This window comes from Macaca fascicularis, chromosome 12 (genome assembly GCF_037993035.2).
Source record: "Macaca fascicularis isolate 582-1 chromosome 12, T2T-MFA8v1.1".
Taxonomy (NCBI): domain Eukaryota; kingdom Metazoa; phylum Chordata; class Mammalia; order Primates; family Cercopithecidae; genus Macaca; species Macaca fascicularis.
This window is the reverse complement of record NC_088386.1, coordinates 659,442-673,589: the sequence shown is the minus strand read 5'-3', so window position 1 is coordinate 673,589 and position 14,148 is coordinate 659,442. Positions and strand designations below refer to the sequence as shown.

Here is a 14,148-nt window from a genome sequence, read left to right as displayed (position 1 = left end):
CCCAGAAACAGACTGAAATACAGCCAGCTGATCTCTGACAAAGGAGCAAAGGCAATTCAATGGAGAGAGGAGAGTCTTTTTAACAAATGGTGCTGGAACAAATGGATATCCATGTGCAAAAAAAAAAAAAAGAATCTATAAACAGACCTTACACCTTTTACAAAAGTTAATGCAAAGTAGATATTAGATCAATATATGAAATGCAAAATTTTCAAACTCCTAGAAGATAACATAAGGAAAAACTCTAGATAACTTTGGATTTGGAGATTCTTTTCGATACAACACCAAAAGCATTATCCACGAAGAAAAATATTGGGAAGTTGACTTTTAACATAAAAAAACTTTAGTTTTATGAAAGATACTGTTAAGAGAATAAAAAGACAAATCAGAGACTGTGAGAAAATATTTGAAAAATATATCTAAGGATTCATATCTGAAATATGCAAAGAACCCTTAAAACTCAATAAGAAAACAAACAACTCAATTAAAAATGGGCAAAAGCTGAACAGATATGCAGATGGAAATTAAGCATATGAAAAGATGCTCTGTATAATGTGTTATTAGGAATTGCCAATTAAGACAACAGTAAGATACCACTACATACCTATTAGAATGGCCAAAATCCACAAGACCAAAAACACCAAATGCTGGTGAGGATGTGGAGCAAAAGAAACTCGCATTCATTGCTGTGGGCATTATGTGACATTTTGGAAAAGGGAAAATTACATAGATAGCAAAATGATCAGTGGTTGACAGGGGTTGGGGAGAGGAAAGGATGGATGGACAGAGAGCCCTGGCTGTTTAGGGGAGTGAGACCACTGTGTGCGATTTCACAATAGTGGACCCACGACAGTGTGCAGATGCCCACACCCATTGAATGCAGACCACAAAAAGGTATTAATTACATAAACCATAAACTTTCATAATGAAATAAATGTTTTTTAAAAGAAGATAGTGTTGTTCAGTTACTGTCTACTTTCTGAAATGGAGATGGTGGAGCGCTTCCATGGTTGTGAGGATAAAAATAGATTAGAGAATGTAATAACTAAAATAGGTGTATAAACATTGTTAAACTATTTTATTCTCATTTTAAAAACATGCCTTAAATATATTTGTTATGCTTTACAATTGAGCAAGTAGTGCAAACACATTAATATAATTCTCCTCTAGCTCCACTCAGAAGTCAGGACTGCAGGGCTTCAGTGCAGGACCGCACGGCTCCACTTGCACCTGCCAAATGCAACAACCTCTTTCAGTGTCATTAAAATATTTCAATAGGAGGATTGAGTTTAGATCCAACCTGTGTTTTCTCCCCTGGAAAAAAAGGTTTTTTTGAAACAAAGAAGGTCTTTACCGTCTTCATCTGAAATGCTGAGGCATCTGCAATGTCTGCTGTAAGTGACACCAGGCTCTCCTCTGAAATCTAGCAATGGGAAAATAGACTGTAGATTCTGCTTTCAGAAAGGGGGGAATCAGAACTAAGTCAAAATGCCATGTCCTCATTCATAAACATCTTATTTTACAAATTCCACAGGTTTAGTTATTTTGGGATTAATATGGGCCTATTTTAAAGTGCATTTATTAATTTAGCACGAATTGTTCAAATGCATTCTGGATCCTGAGCTGACATCCAGCAATGCTGAGTGTGTGCCTGTGTGAGTCACCAGCACTGATGAGCCTCAGGTTATTGTATTTATAAAATGAAGGGGCTTAGGCTTGCTCTGATTTTTTAAAAACCATTTTTAACAGTAAAAACTGTTTTTCTTGCTACATAAAAATGTACAAGAAAAACTCAAACATTACCAATGATAAATTATAATTTTATTAATATAAATATTTTTGTGACCTCAATTTATATGACTTAGTTATTATAAAAGAAATAAGCAAGGCCAGGAGCGGTGGCTCAAGCCTGTAATCCCAGCACTTTGGGAGGCCGAGACGGGCGGATCATGAGGTCAGGAGCTCGAGACCATCCTGGCTAACACGGTGAAACCCCGTCTCTACTAAAAAAGTACAAAAAAAACTAGCCGGACGAGGTGGCGGGTGCCTGTAGTCCCAGCTACTCGGGAGGCTGAGGTAGGAGAATGGGGTGAACCCGGGAGGTGGAGCTTGCCGTGAGCAGAGATGGGGCCACTGCACTTCAGCCTGGGCGACAGAGCGAGACTCCGTCCCAAAAAAAAAAAGAAAAAAAAGAAATAAGCAATATGAGGTGGCCATTACCATCCTTTCCCATTTTATTTTGTTGCTATTGATTTATTTTATATGTTATTGATAAATCTTGATGTATACAGAAATGTAGTTTCAAAGAATAATAATTTTTAACAAATCTTGACTTGTAATTTCAAGAAGCTTTCAAAAAATTCTTGCAATTACTTTTTAAAGATTCTAGAACACTTTTCTATGTCTTAAAGCTAAATAACTACAAAGAGCTAACTCTTCTCACATCCCGTATTATAAACATGTAAGTCACAAAGGAAACAGACAAAATCATAAAACACATGCATGAACAAATGGGCCTTGGCTCACATTTACTTGGATCTGGCAATGCACCTGGGTTACTGTACTATTTTTGTGTGTAATTTTACATGAGTGGACTGTTGTCAAAATAAAAATTGTCTACAATCTCTATTCAGTGGTATATTTGCACAAATGGTAAACATATACATAGAGATAATGAGAGAAATTTATTTCAAGGCTTACAAGAAGACAGGTTAAGTTGAGACATTTAACTGTTTCATTAATGCTACCTTTGATGATGCACTTGTATGGGCATGGTATTTAAATGTATTATTAAAACTTTCAAATGCTCAATGTTACAGATGGAATTATTAGAGAAAGTACTAACTTATATCCTCTTTGTGTGTGCTTTGGAGGCACCAGGAAATCATAAAGCAGCCCTTTTCCCATCTATTTCCTGAAGGCCAAGCTGTGCTTTTGCAGATTAGGTCTTTCTGTAACACACACACACACACACACACACACACACACACACACACACACACAAACTCACACAATATAGCCTTTAGGGGTTTAAAGGAGGAAAAGAGAATTTGCCTGGATAACTTTCACCTAGGTATTTTCTAGGGAGATCTAGAATCATCTAAGGGTTAAGTTAAGCTGGACTAGCCAATGGGAAAACAAAATGAGGATGCCAGGGAGATGTTCCCAGAACAGTAGCATTCCTAATGGGCTAGGCCCTAGTCACATGCAGTTCCCCAGATGTGGTTGGTGTGGCCAAGGTTCCGGCATGTGATGGCTGCCTTCCTGGCACTTCTTGTGCTGAGAGGAGCATCCCCTCCCCACTGCCAGGGCAGTGGTCCTCTCACCCCCTTCAGAGCCAGCAGTCAGCAGTCACAGGAAAAGTAGTGAGACAGGATGGTGAGGAGCATGAAGTGCCACCATCCCAGCCTCCAGTGTCTGGCACAGAATATGACAAGGAACTTCCGTGAACTGGAATCTTCCACATCTCGATACATGGGAGTTTCTGCTAGATATAATTTGGCTTATAAAAAGAAAGAAATATTGCCTTCTTGCATGTAAATATTGTAGAAGAGTTAATGATTGTAACCTGGATGTTTTACAATCTGAGATGCTATTAAATCAACATCCATCACAAAACTATTGATAATTTTTTAGAAGAACAGAAGAGATCTCATCATATGAAATGCAGTGGATCAATTGTAAGATGCAGGCTAACTCCAGAATAAGTAAAGCATGGAAAAAAAATCTGTCTTAGAATGGAAAAATACAGTGGTGAAACTAATTTTAACTAGAATTTAAATGCAACATTTGAGGATATGAAGCCCGCAACTCATTTTGAAAACTACTGGCTCAGACAACCTCAGCGATAGGAAACCTCTGAAAGATCATTAATCTAATCATAATTTTCTGTGCCTTTGCCTGAGAGTCTATCTGAAAGTGGTGCAGTTTTTACAGCAGAGGAATAACGTGTCCCAAACTGGGAACCCTTCACAGGTCACCATTAGTGTGGTGCTTCACTGTGGAGTTTTGGTCAGCAGAGGGCTCCAGGGACTGCTGGGGAAGGCCAGGACATGGAAAAGGGCCTAGAGCCAGGGTTACCTGGGAGAGAATGGATCCATTTTGCCAAGCACCTGAGGACCATGCCATACAGGACCCTCTCAAAATCACTCGTACACTATGTGGGAACAAAGGATAAGAGAAATTAATGTGTACTTAGCATGTGAGAGCCGAAATTCACAGTCAGCCTCAGCAAAGAAATCCATACAGAAGGATGAAGTGCACATTGTGAGACAAAGAACACCCAATTATAAGATAGAAAATCTCAGTTCTGGAAAATTCCTGAACCTGTTTGCCCATTCATGAAAGAGGAATAGCGATACTACCTTCTCCACCTTTTTTCTAACAGAGCTGCACATTTCCTTCAGGCCCACAGCTAAGTGTTTAATAGGAATAATGTGGAAATATAAGGTCATTACTCTTGCACAAAAGGTTCAAGAAAACTGAGAAAGATCTAAAAATGCTGAAAGGAATGACTTTTCAAAGTACAACATCTTAATTTACATAGAGAGAAATAATTTTGTCTCAAAGATTTGGCCACATCGTAAATGCAGCACTGAAGAGTAGTTAAGCTATTTCTTCAAAGAAAATATATCAAAATTAAATCTGTACTTTTTGAGTGTGAATTATAATACACAAATCTGGTGCAATATATTTAAAACAAAGCAGAGATTAATTAATTAATTAATGGTTCCCCCATCACCCTTTTCAGAAAACTCAGTAACTTAGTGCCTTAAGATGTTCAAATTGTCCCCAAAAATTGAGATACTAGATATTTTTAAAACCCTCTCTGAAGCTTTGTTATTTTAGCTTCAGTTGGAAGAAGCAGCTTCCAACTTAAAGATGGTAGACCAAATACTGACCCAGTTGTTTCCTTTCCCTCCCAAGAAACCATGATGGTTATCCATCACGTAGAGAGAGCAGCAGAGACAAAAAAGTGATGTGATGGCCTCACAGCCTTGAGAAGGAGCATCATCTGTGGACCTTCCTGGGGGTGAGGGGCGGAGAAGTGAGGCAGGCGTCAGAAAACAGGAGGGTTGATTAAAATCTGTACATTAACAGTCAACTCTTATTATCCTCCCTCACTGATGCCTGCACCCCACCCCTCAGGTAACCAGTGAGTAGAACACCGACAACCAACAGCAAGCACCTGCCTTCCAGAGAGGAGAGAAGTTTTTCTCCAGAGAAAGGAAACCATCTAGACCAAAGACATCACTTACTAACCTGTGGAAACCCTATCGACTCCCGGAAAAAAAACCCTCTAGACGAGCCTTTTACTAATGATAACAGACTCCTTTCTTCTTCTTCCTGTGTCACTATTAAATGTGAACAATGAAGAATCACCAGACATTTAAGGGAAACCAATCCCAGTGGGAAAAAAGACCAACCCGGCAGGTGGAGTGATTGTTGAGAAACTAACATCGTAGCAAAATAAGAAATAAGAGTATTATATCATCATTCACTTAGCGGCACTGTCTGGGGTTTCACTATACAAATATATCACTTTGATATAGTTTTTTGTTTTCGTTTTTGTTTTTGTTTTTTGTCAGAGTCTCACTCTGTTGCCCAGACTGGAGTACAGTGATGCAATCTCAGCTCACTGCAACCTTCGTCTCCCGGGTTTAAGTGGTTCTCCTGCCAATTTTTGTATTTTAAGTAGAGACAGGATTTCACCATGTTGGCCAGGCTGGTCTCAAACTCCTGACCTCAGGGGATCTGCCCACCTTGGCCTCCCAAAGTGCTGGCACTATAGGCATGAGCCACCATGCCCGGCCTGATAGAGTTTTAACTATTAGAAGAAACCATAGGAAGCTACCATTCAAATAGATCAAACACCAGCAACATATTAAAATACCAGCAATTTCACACGTTCAAGTTTTTTTTTTAAAAAAAGAGAGAACAGAATTGATTCAATTTCTAGGCCAGCAACCAAGGAAAAAGCAAAGAATGAAAGATTTTATCATCGCATAATAATAGCAAGATCTTACGTTTCTATTGAGCTTTGAAGATTACAGTCCAGGCGCGGTGGTTCACATCTGTAATTCCAGCACTTTGGGAGGCCGAGTTGGGTGAATCACAAGGCCAGGAGTTCAATACCAGCCTGGTCAATATGGTGAAACCCCATCTCTACTAAAAATACAAAAATTAGCCAAGTGTGGTGGCAGGCACCTGTAGTCCCAGGTACTTGGGAGGTTGAGACGGGAAAATCGCTTGAACCCAGGAGGCGGAGGTTGCAGTGAGCCAAGGTCACTCACGCCACTGAACCCCAGCCTGGGTGACAGAGTGAGACTCAGTCTCAAACAAACAAACAACAACAAAGATTACAAAACACATCAATATACATTGTCTTGTTTGATCTTTAAACAATCCTATAATTGTAATTAATATATCAGAAAATTGTAACTCTTGAGAAATCCAGGATGACATAAATGAAGCCTAAACACAGCTTTAATTTGCCAAGTAATGGGTGGAGAAGGGATCGGAAGTCAGGCTGACTGACCCCACGTCCTCTCCTTCCATTACTTAAAAGAAGTCAGCCAGGATGAAAGCTTGGGAAGGACCTGAGATAAAGGCAGTGGGAAAAGAGCACTGTCAAGGATGAACTATAAACAGAAGTAAAAGAAGGAACACCTTAAATACTAAAATATATGTCCACAAAGCTGGGAGTTGTATGAAGCCGTGTAATTAGAGAACATCATGTTGACAGCAGACTCTTGACCTAGAGGAAAACGTTCACGACACTGACTCCAAGAAGGATAAACTTGAAGGATTCCAGATGTGAGGCAGTCAAACTCTCACTTGGAAGCACTGTACAAATGTTCATGTTAAGAACTGAAATGAATTTATACCCACATAAAACTACATGTAGGGATAGGCTTACTTTGTAAGATGTTTCTGGACCCTACATTAGCAGCTGTACACACTTACACAACACAAACACAGGCCAGCCTGTCACCTGGGCAGCTCGAGGGTTAGCCTGGACAGGGCGATGACAGTCTCCCCCGAACCCTTCCTTCTCGTCCGTGACTGAATCCTATTCACATGCTACAAGGACCATATGCTTGTGGAATCCAACTCAGCTCCCTTTAGAACCAAAGGATGCCTCTGTGACACATGCAGAAATGACTTCCTTTTCATTTTCGTTCAGTTTGTAGGAAGAGAACAGCTGCAAGAGAGAGAAAGAAAATGTACACAGTGGCTCGGTGGAGACGGCACCTGAAGAGCAACTTTCGTATTTAGCCCCAACAGTTTACAAACATTCATGCAGTAATTAAAGATATTCCCCAAAACCAGGAAACACAATTGAGTCAGTTTCTGTTAGTGAGCATCACACTGCGACCCTGGGTCCAGATGTCCTTGGAAAAGATCAGAGACATAACACAATTGAGTCAGCTTCTGTTAGTGAGCATCACGCTGCAACCCTGGGGTCAGATCTACCTGGAAAAGTCAGAGACAAAACACATCACGGCCTCTGTTTATGCAGCTTACTGAAGTTTACACGGAATCCCCATGCCCTCCCTGCGTTTAAGCCTTCTATGCAAATGACAGAGACTCTCACTAGAGAAGGAGTAGTAGATTCTTGTCTAGTTCCGTGAGTCAACACCTGCATTGTCTCACTCTCCATGTTGACGGCTGCAGAGGACTTTCCATTCTCGGCCCCCACTGCCTCCAGAAACACCGTTTTTACATTGCCATAGCTAATGTTAACACCTCCTAGAATAAAGGGGGAGTCACGACTGAGGGTCAGTTCTGGTTCAGACTCTGGAGTGAGGGCATTATTCTTTTTGCATATAATGCAGTGACTCCACATTGCACCAGTGGCTTGGTCAAAAAAGACAAAATTTCTGGGGAATTAGTGTTGATTATTTTTAGATATCATAACCTTGGCTTTATGGACGCCTTATATTAAACAGATCTCACTTGCCAAATGCCACAGGATGCAGGCCAACAGACAGGCTCCAAGGGCTCTTGTGAGCTGGAACTGCCATATAAGCAGAACCACAAGAGAGAGAGAACACTGCCCATATCCAACACAGCGTAGCCACCCTGAAAGCCTCACCCTTTCTTTTAGAAATGTGTTTAGATTTTATACACTTTTGCTAGATTTTCTTATGTAAGCTTTATGTACTGAAAGGTCTTAAAGATTTTTAAATGTTGAGTAAAATGTTCACGAGTATAGTTTATATATATATATATGTATATGAAACAAACATATATATATGTATATGAAACAAATATATATATATAAACATATATATATATATGTATATGAAACAAACCTGTCATATAATTTATTTTCTTTAAAAACAAGGCCCTGGCTGGGTGCGGTGGCTCACGCCTGTAATCCCAGCACTTTGGGAGGCTGGGGCGGGCAAATCACGAGGTCAGGAGTTCGAGACCAGCCTGGCCAACATGGTGAAACCCCGTCTCTACTAAAAATACAAAAAATTAGCTGGGCATAGTGGCAGGCACCTGTAATTTCAGCTACTTTGGAGGCTAAGGCAGGAGAATCACTTGAACTTGGGAGGTGGAGGTTGCAGTGAGCCAAGATCATGCCACAGCACTTCAGCCTGGGTGACAGAGTGAGACTCCATCTCAAAACAAAAAACAAAAAACAAGACCCTTATACAAATTACCCTTGGAACTTTTATTTAGAATTTAAGGTCATTTGGGGCTTAGTGTCATGTAAACAAAATTCTCCCAATTGCTAGGGTCCTCTTGGGGTGCTGCATTCCTGTAAGCCATGATCATGCCAGAAAAACAGACCCTTCTCCATCTAGGAACTCAAATGCCAAGGGTGATGCCAGATCAACTTTCATTACTGACTCATAAATTCCTAAATTCAGTGTATCACAGAAAAACAGACATACCCTTAACAGTTTAACCTGACAAAGTTCTGAAATACTTCCGTTGTAATAAAAGTTGTGAAAAGGCTATCTTACTAGAGATCTCTAACTCAGAGAAGAAAGTGAAGGCTGGGCACAGTGGCTCATGCCTGTAACCCAGCACTTTGGGAGGCGGAGGCAGGTGGATTACTCGATGTCAGGAGTTTGAGAGAAGCCTGGGAAACATGGTGAAGCCCTGTTGCTACCAAAAATAAAAAAAAATAGCTGGGCATGGTGGTGTGTGTCTATAATCCCAGCTACTCGGGAGGCTGAGGCAGGAGAATGGCTTGAACCCTAACCTGAAACCAAACACGAACCCTAACCCGAACCCGAACCCTAACTCTAACCCTAACCCAAAACAGAACCCGAACGCTAACTCAAATCTTAACCCTAACATAGAACCAAACCCTAACCTAACCCAACCCTAACCCTAACCCCTAACCCTAACCACTAACCCTAGCCTTAGCCCTAACACTAACCCTAACCCAACCCTAACACTAACCCTACAGCTAACCCAACCCTAATCCACCCCAACCCTAAACCCTAACCTTGACCCCGACCTCGAACCCGACCCTGACGCCTAATCCTGACCGTAACCTCTAACCCTGACCCTAACCCTCATCCCTAACCCCAAACCCAACCCCAAATCCAACTCCTAACTCCTAACCCTAACCCCAACCCTAAGCCCTAACACTAGCCCTAACCCTAACCCTTAAACCTAGCCCTGACCCTGACCCCGACCCTAAACCCGAAACCCGAAACCTAACCCTAACCCCTAACCCTCACAACCCTAACCCTAACCCTAACCCTCTAATCCTCTACCCTCTAACCCTCTAACCCTCGTCCTCATCCTAGCCCTAACCCTAGCCTTAAAACCCTAACCCTAAAATCCTAACCCTAACCCTTGGGTGGAGAGAACCTCTGGGCGCAGGATTCAGAGGGGATTTCGGTTTCCCGTTTTCCACACTGAACCATTCTAAGTAGTCTCTGACCTACGTTATTCAGGGCTAGAAACAGGAAGTATTTTATTCACTGTGGATGCGGCCCCGAGTTGTCCCAAAGCGAGGCGGTGCCGCCAACGTCTGTGCTGAGCACAACACACCTCTGCCCTCGCGGTGCCATCCACGCCAGGGTCTGGGCTGAGTAGAAGGCTGCTCCGCCTTCACGGTAACCCCGAGGATGGTGCAGAGGAGAACACAGCTCCGCCCTCGCGATACTCTCAGTGTCTGGGCTGAGGAGAATGCAGCTCCGCCCTCACAAATGTACAGCGCTGGCGCTGGCGCAGAGTCGCACGCCCGCGCAGCAGGCGTAGAGTCGCACGCCAGGCGCGGCGCAGGCCGGCGCAGGCGCAGAGTCAGAGGCCGGCGCCGCACAGGCGCAGAGTCGTGGGCCAGGCCCCAGCGCAGGCCGGCGCAGGTGCAGAGTCGCAGGACGGCGTCGCGCAAGCGCAGAGTAGCATGCCCGCGCGGTGTGGGGGGGTAGGGGAAGGGTCGCGGCGCAGGCGCAGAGACGCACGCCGCAAGGGGAGCCGCGGACAGGGGTGAAACATCAGTAATCTGAAAGGCCGGGCTCCGGTGACCTCTGCTTGCAGCCGCGCACTACAGGGCCCTCTTGCTCACGGTGCTGTGCCAGTGCGCCCCCTGCTGGTGACTAGAGCAACTGCAGGGCCCTCTTTCTTACAGTTGTGGCCAGCGCCCCCTGCTGGCGCCGGGGCACTGCAGGGCCCTCTTGCTCGCAGTATAGTGATGGCACGCCACCTGCTGGCAGTTGGGGACGTTGCAGGGCTCTCTTGCTCACAGTGTAGTGGCAGCACTCCCGATGCTGGCAGCTGGGGACACTGCCCGGCCCTCTTGCTCCAAGTGAAGTGGCAGCTGGCTCCCCAGCTGGCAGCTGGGGACACTGCCGGGCCCTCTTGCTTGCCTTGTAGTGGGGGCACGCCCCCTTCTGGCCGCTGGGGGCACTACACGATCCTCTTGCTCACAGTGGAGTGGCAGCACGCCCCCTGCTGCCAACCAGGACGCTGCAGGGTCCTCTTGCTCATGGTGTGGTGCCCGTGCGCCACCTGCTGGCAGCTAAGGACACTGCAGGATCCACTTGCTCACAATGTAGTCGTCGTACGCCCCCTGCTGGCAGCTGGGGACACTGCCGGGCCCTCTTGCTGGCAGTGTCGTCGCAGCACACCTGCAGGCAGATGGGGGCTATGCAGGGCCCTCTTGCTCCAGGTGTCACGGCTGGCGCCCCCTAAAGGCCTATATCTGTAAGAACTGCTAAACTCTAAAAAAATGACAAATTGTTGGAGGGAAAACAAGAACTCTTTTCATTGCTGGTGGAAGACAGTGTGTAAGACCAGAATATGCCACCCCAAAATGTGATGGTAGGAAACCAGAATATGCCACCCCAAAATATGCCCCTTTGGCTTAAGAACTATTCTGAGCTGATTACTCTGAAAAAATGCTAAAAAAGGAAGTTCTGAAAACAGAGTAGAAGTTACCCTTGTGTAAGGAAAATTTACATCTATAAATGAAATCTCCATTTAAAAGATCTCTCTCTCTCTCTCTCTCTCTCTCTCTCGGCACCAACCGAGAAGGGAAGGATGACTAAATCACTAAAGAGTCTTATCAACAGAGAATGCATGGAGTTAAATCTGTATAAGAAAGCTTACCCTTGTCTACTGTGCTTTTGCTTGTTACCTCCCCACTACTGAGCCTCAACTCTTCTTTCTTTAAGTTGAAGACAGCATTTACACTTGAATTGAAAGCCACCTGTTGGGGATTTACTCATTTTTCCTTGAATATCTCCCATGTATCCGTAAGGTATACATGTTTTTAAACTTGTCTACTTTTTTCTCATTTTAATCTGTAATTTGTTACAGAGGGTCCCATCTAAGAATTCCGTAAAGGTAGAGAGAAAATTATTTTTCCTCTCCTATTACAAGTTGGGCAGTTTTTCCCAAAGCTAAACAAGTCTCACCTTACAATCCAAAAATCACATTCAAAACTATTTTGACAGCTAATTTGATATTATTTCCAAACAAAAGCTACCATGCAATTATGTACAGAAGCCCTATTCATAATGACAAAAGGAAAAAAAGGAATCAGGAAGTCTTACAACAGATGACTGTGTGGGAACCCACTCAGACATCAAGAGTTGTCACAGGGACCAGGCACGGTAGCTCATGCTTGTAATCCCAGCACTTTGGGAGGCCAAGGCAGGTGGATCACAAGGTCAGGAGATCGAGACCATACTGGCTAACATGGTGAAACCTCGTCTCTACTAAAAAAAAAAATACAAAAAAAAAATTAGCCAGGTTTGGTGGCGAGCACCTGTAGTCCCAGCTACTCAGGAGGCTGAGGCAGGAGAATGGCATAAACCTGGGAGGCGGAGCTTGCAGTGAGCCAAGATCGCACCACTGCACTCCAGGCTGGGTAACAGAGCAAGACTCTGTCTCAAAAAACAAAACAAAACAAAAAAAAAGTTGTTATAAAGATTATTTAAATGGGCCGGGCGCGGTGGCTCAAGCCTGTAATCCCAGCACTTTGGGAGGCCGAGGTGGGTGGATCACGAGGTCAGGAGATCGAGACTATCCTGGCTAACATGGTGAAACCCTGTCTCTACTAAAAATACAAAAAACTAGCCGGGCGTGGTGGCGGGCGCCTGTAGTCTCAGCTACTTGGGAGGCTGAGGCGGGAGAATGGCGTGAACCCGGGAGGCGGAGCTTGCAGTGAGCCGAGATCACGCCACTGCACTCCAGCCTGGGAGACACAGCGAGACTCCGTCTCAAAAAAAAAAAAAAAAAAAAAAAAAATTATTTAAATGAAAACATTTTGAGATACTGAAGATAAATAAAGAAATCTTACCGGAACTTACTTTATCTAAAGCAGAGCTCCCAGAAAATACAGCTGCCATTAACCCCATCCAAGGAGTTTCTTTCAAATTCAGCTGCCGGGAAGACAGCCTACACATTCCCATTAGCACTGACAATTGAAAATGAAATCCTAAGCTCCCAACTGACTGAACAGACCCAGTCTTGGCTGAGGGGATCCCAGAGTGACTTTCAAAACTGAGTTCTCGGATTTACAGAGGGTCCCATCTTAGAATTCCGTAAAGGTACAGAGAAAATTACTTTTCCTCCCCTCTTACAAGTTGGGCAGGATAGAATGACAGGGGTCAGATATACCTCATTATATTCCCTCCTTTGCTAACCATGATAAGGCTTTCTTCCCTAAGGATTTAACAGAAACAAGCCTTTCAAAAGACTCCACCACTGATTTCAACCAAGTGCCTGAAGCTGCCTCTCCTCTCTTGCCTAATAAAGAGACCACCCATGACAGAGAGGTTCTGGACAGCGTACACAGGATGCACAGAGCGAGTTTTCATATCCTCTGCTTCAACTTTTAATGTCAGAGGGCTGAACACTCCACCCTGGGATCATGTTAACACTGCCATTTTTTTGTACATTAGACCCATGAAGGAGCAAGAAGCTCAACTGCGCATGCATGCATTTCTCCTTTCATAAATATGCATGACTCCTCCTAGAGCTTATTAAATATGTGTATTTGGCCATGCCACTATGTATAAATTACTATTTCCTTTACCTCTCCCTTGAAGTGTCTGTTTCTGATTTCTGGCTGGAGGCTATGCTTCCTAGCCTGTCAGGACTATCCTGCAGGCTGCAACCCTTTACAGGAAATAAATCTCTCACTGGGTGCAGTGGCTCATGCCTGTAATCAAAGCACTTTGGGAAGCAGGATCACCTGAGACCAAGAGATCAAGATCATCCTGGCCAACATGGTGAAACTCCGTCTCTACTAAAGATACAAAAATTAGCTGGGCATGGTGGTGCATGCCTGTAGTCCCAGCTACTTGGGAGGATGAGGCAGGATAATCGCTTGAACTTGGGAGGTGCAGCCTGCAGTGAGCCAAGATCACTCCACTGCACTCCAGCCTTGGCAACAAGAGTGAAACTCCGACTCAAAAAAAAAAAAAAAAAAAAAACACAATGAAATCTCTGCTTTCCGAATTTATGAAGCTCATCATTCTCCAGTTGACAGTATTAAAAAGTTCAAAAAGACCTTCCATACTCTCCCACAGAAGCCCTAGATATCTCCATTTTGTTAATCATTTTGGATGCCTGAGAACTTGTAATCCAATGAGTAGAAATGTTGGTACCCCATTTATGGTTGTCATGCTGCCAGTTCTCAGGAGTTTGTGTAAGTCTAAATCT

At 43.7% G+C, this 14,148-nt stretch overlaps 1 long non-coding RNA gene and 1 pseudogene across 1 annotated transcript in view; one reads left to right on the top strand and one right to left on the bottom strand.

The window, feature by feature from the left end:
* Positions 1 to 13,924, top strand: part of LOC135966488 (uncharacterized) — a 46,482-nt gene extending 32,558 nt beyond the window's left edge. Inside the window, exon 2 of the long non-coding RNA XR_010579801.2 lies at positions 11,172 to 13,924. This is a non-coding gene — a long non-coding RNA (uncharacterized lncRNA). The remainder of the gene's footprint in view (positions 1 to 11,171) is intronic.
* LOC141408153 (large ribosomal subunit protein uL23 pseudogene) overlaps positions 1 to 14,148 on the bottom strand; it is a 62,777-nt pseudogene that overhangs the window by 28,345 nt on the left and 20,284 nt on the right.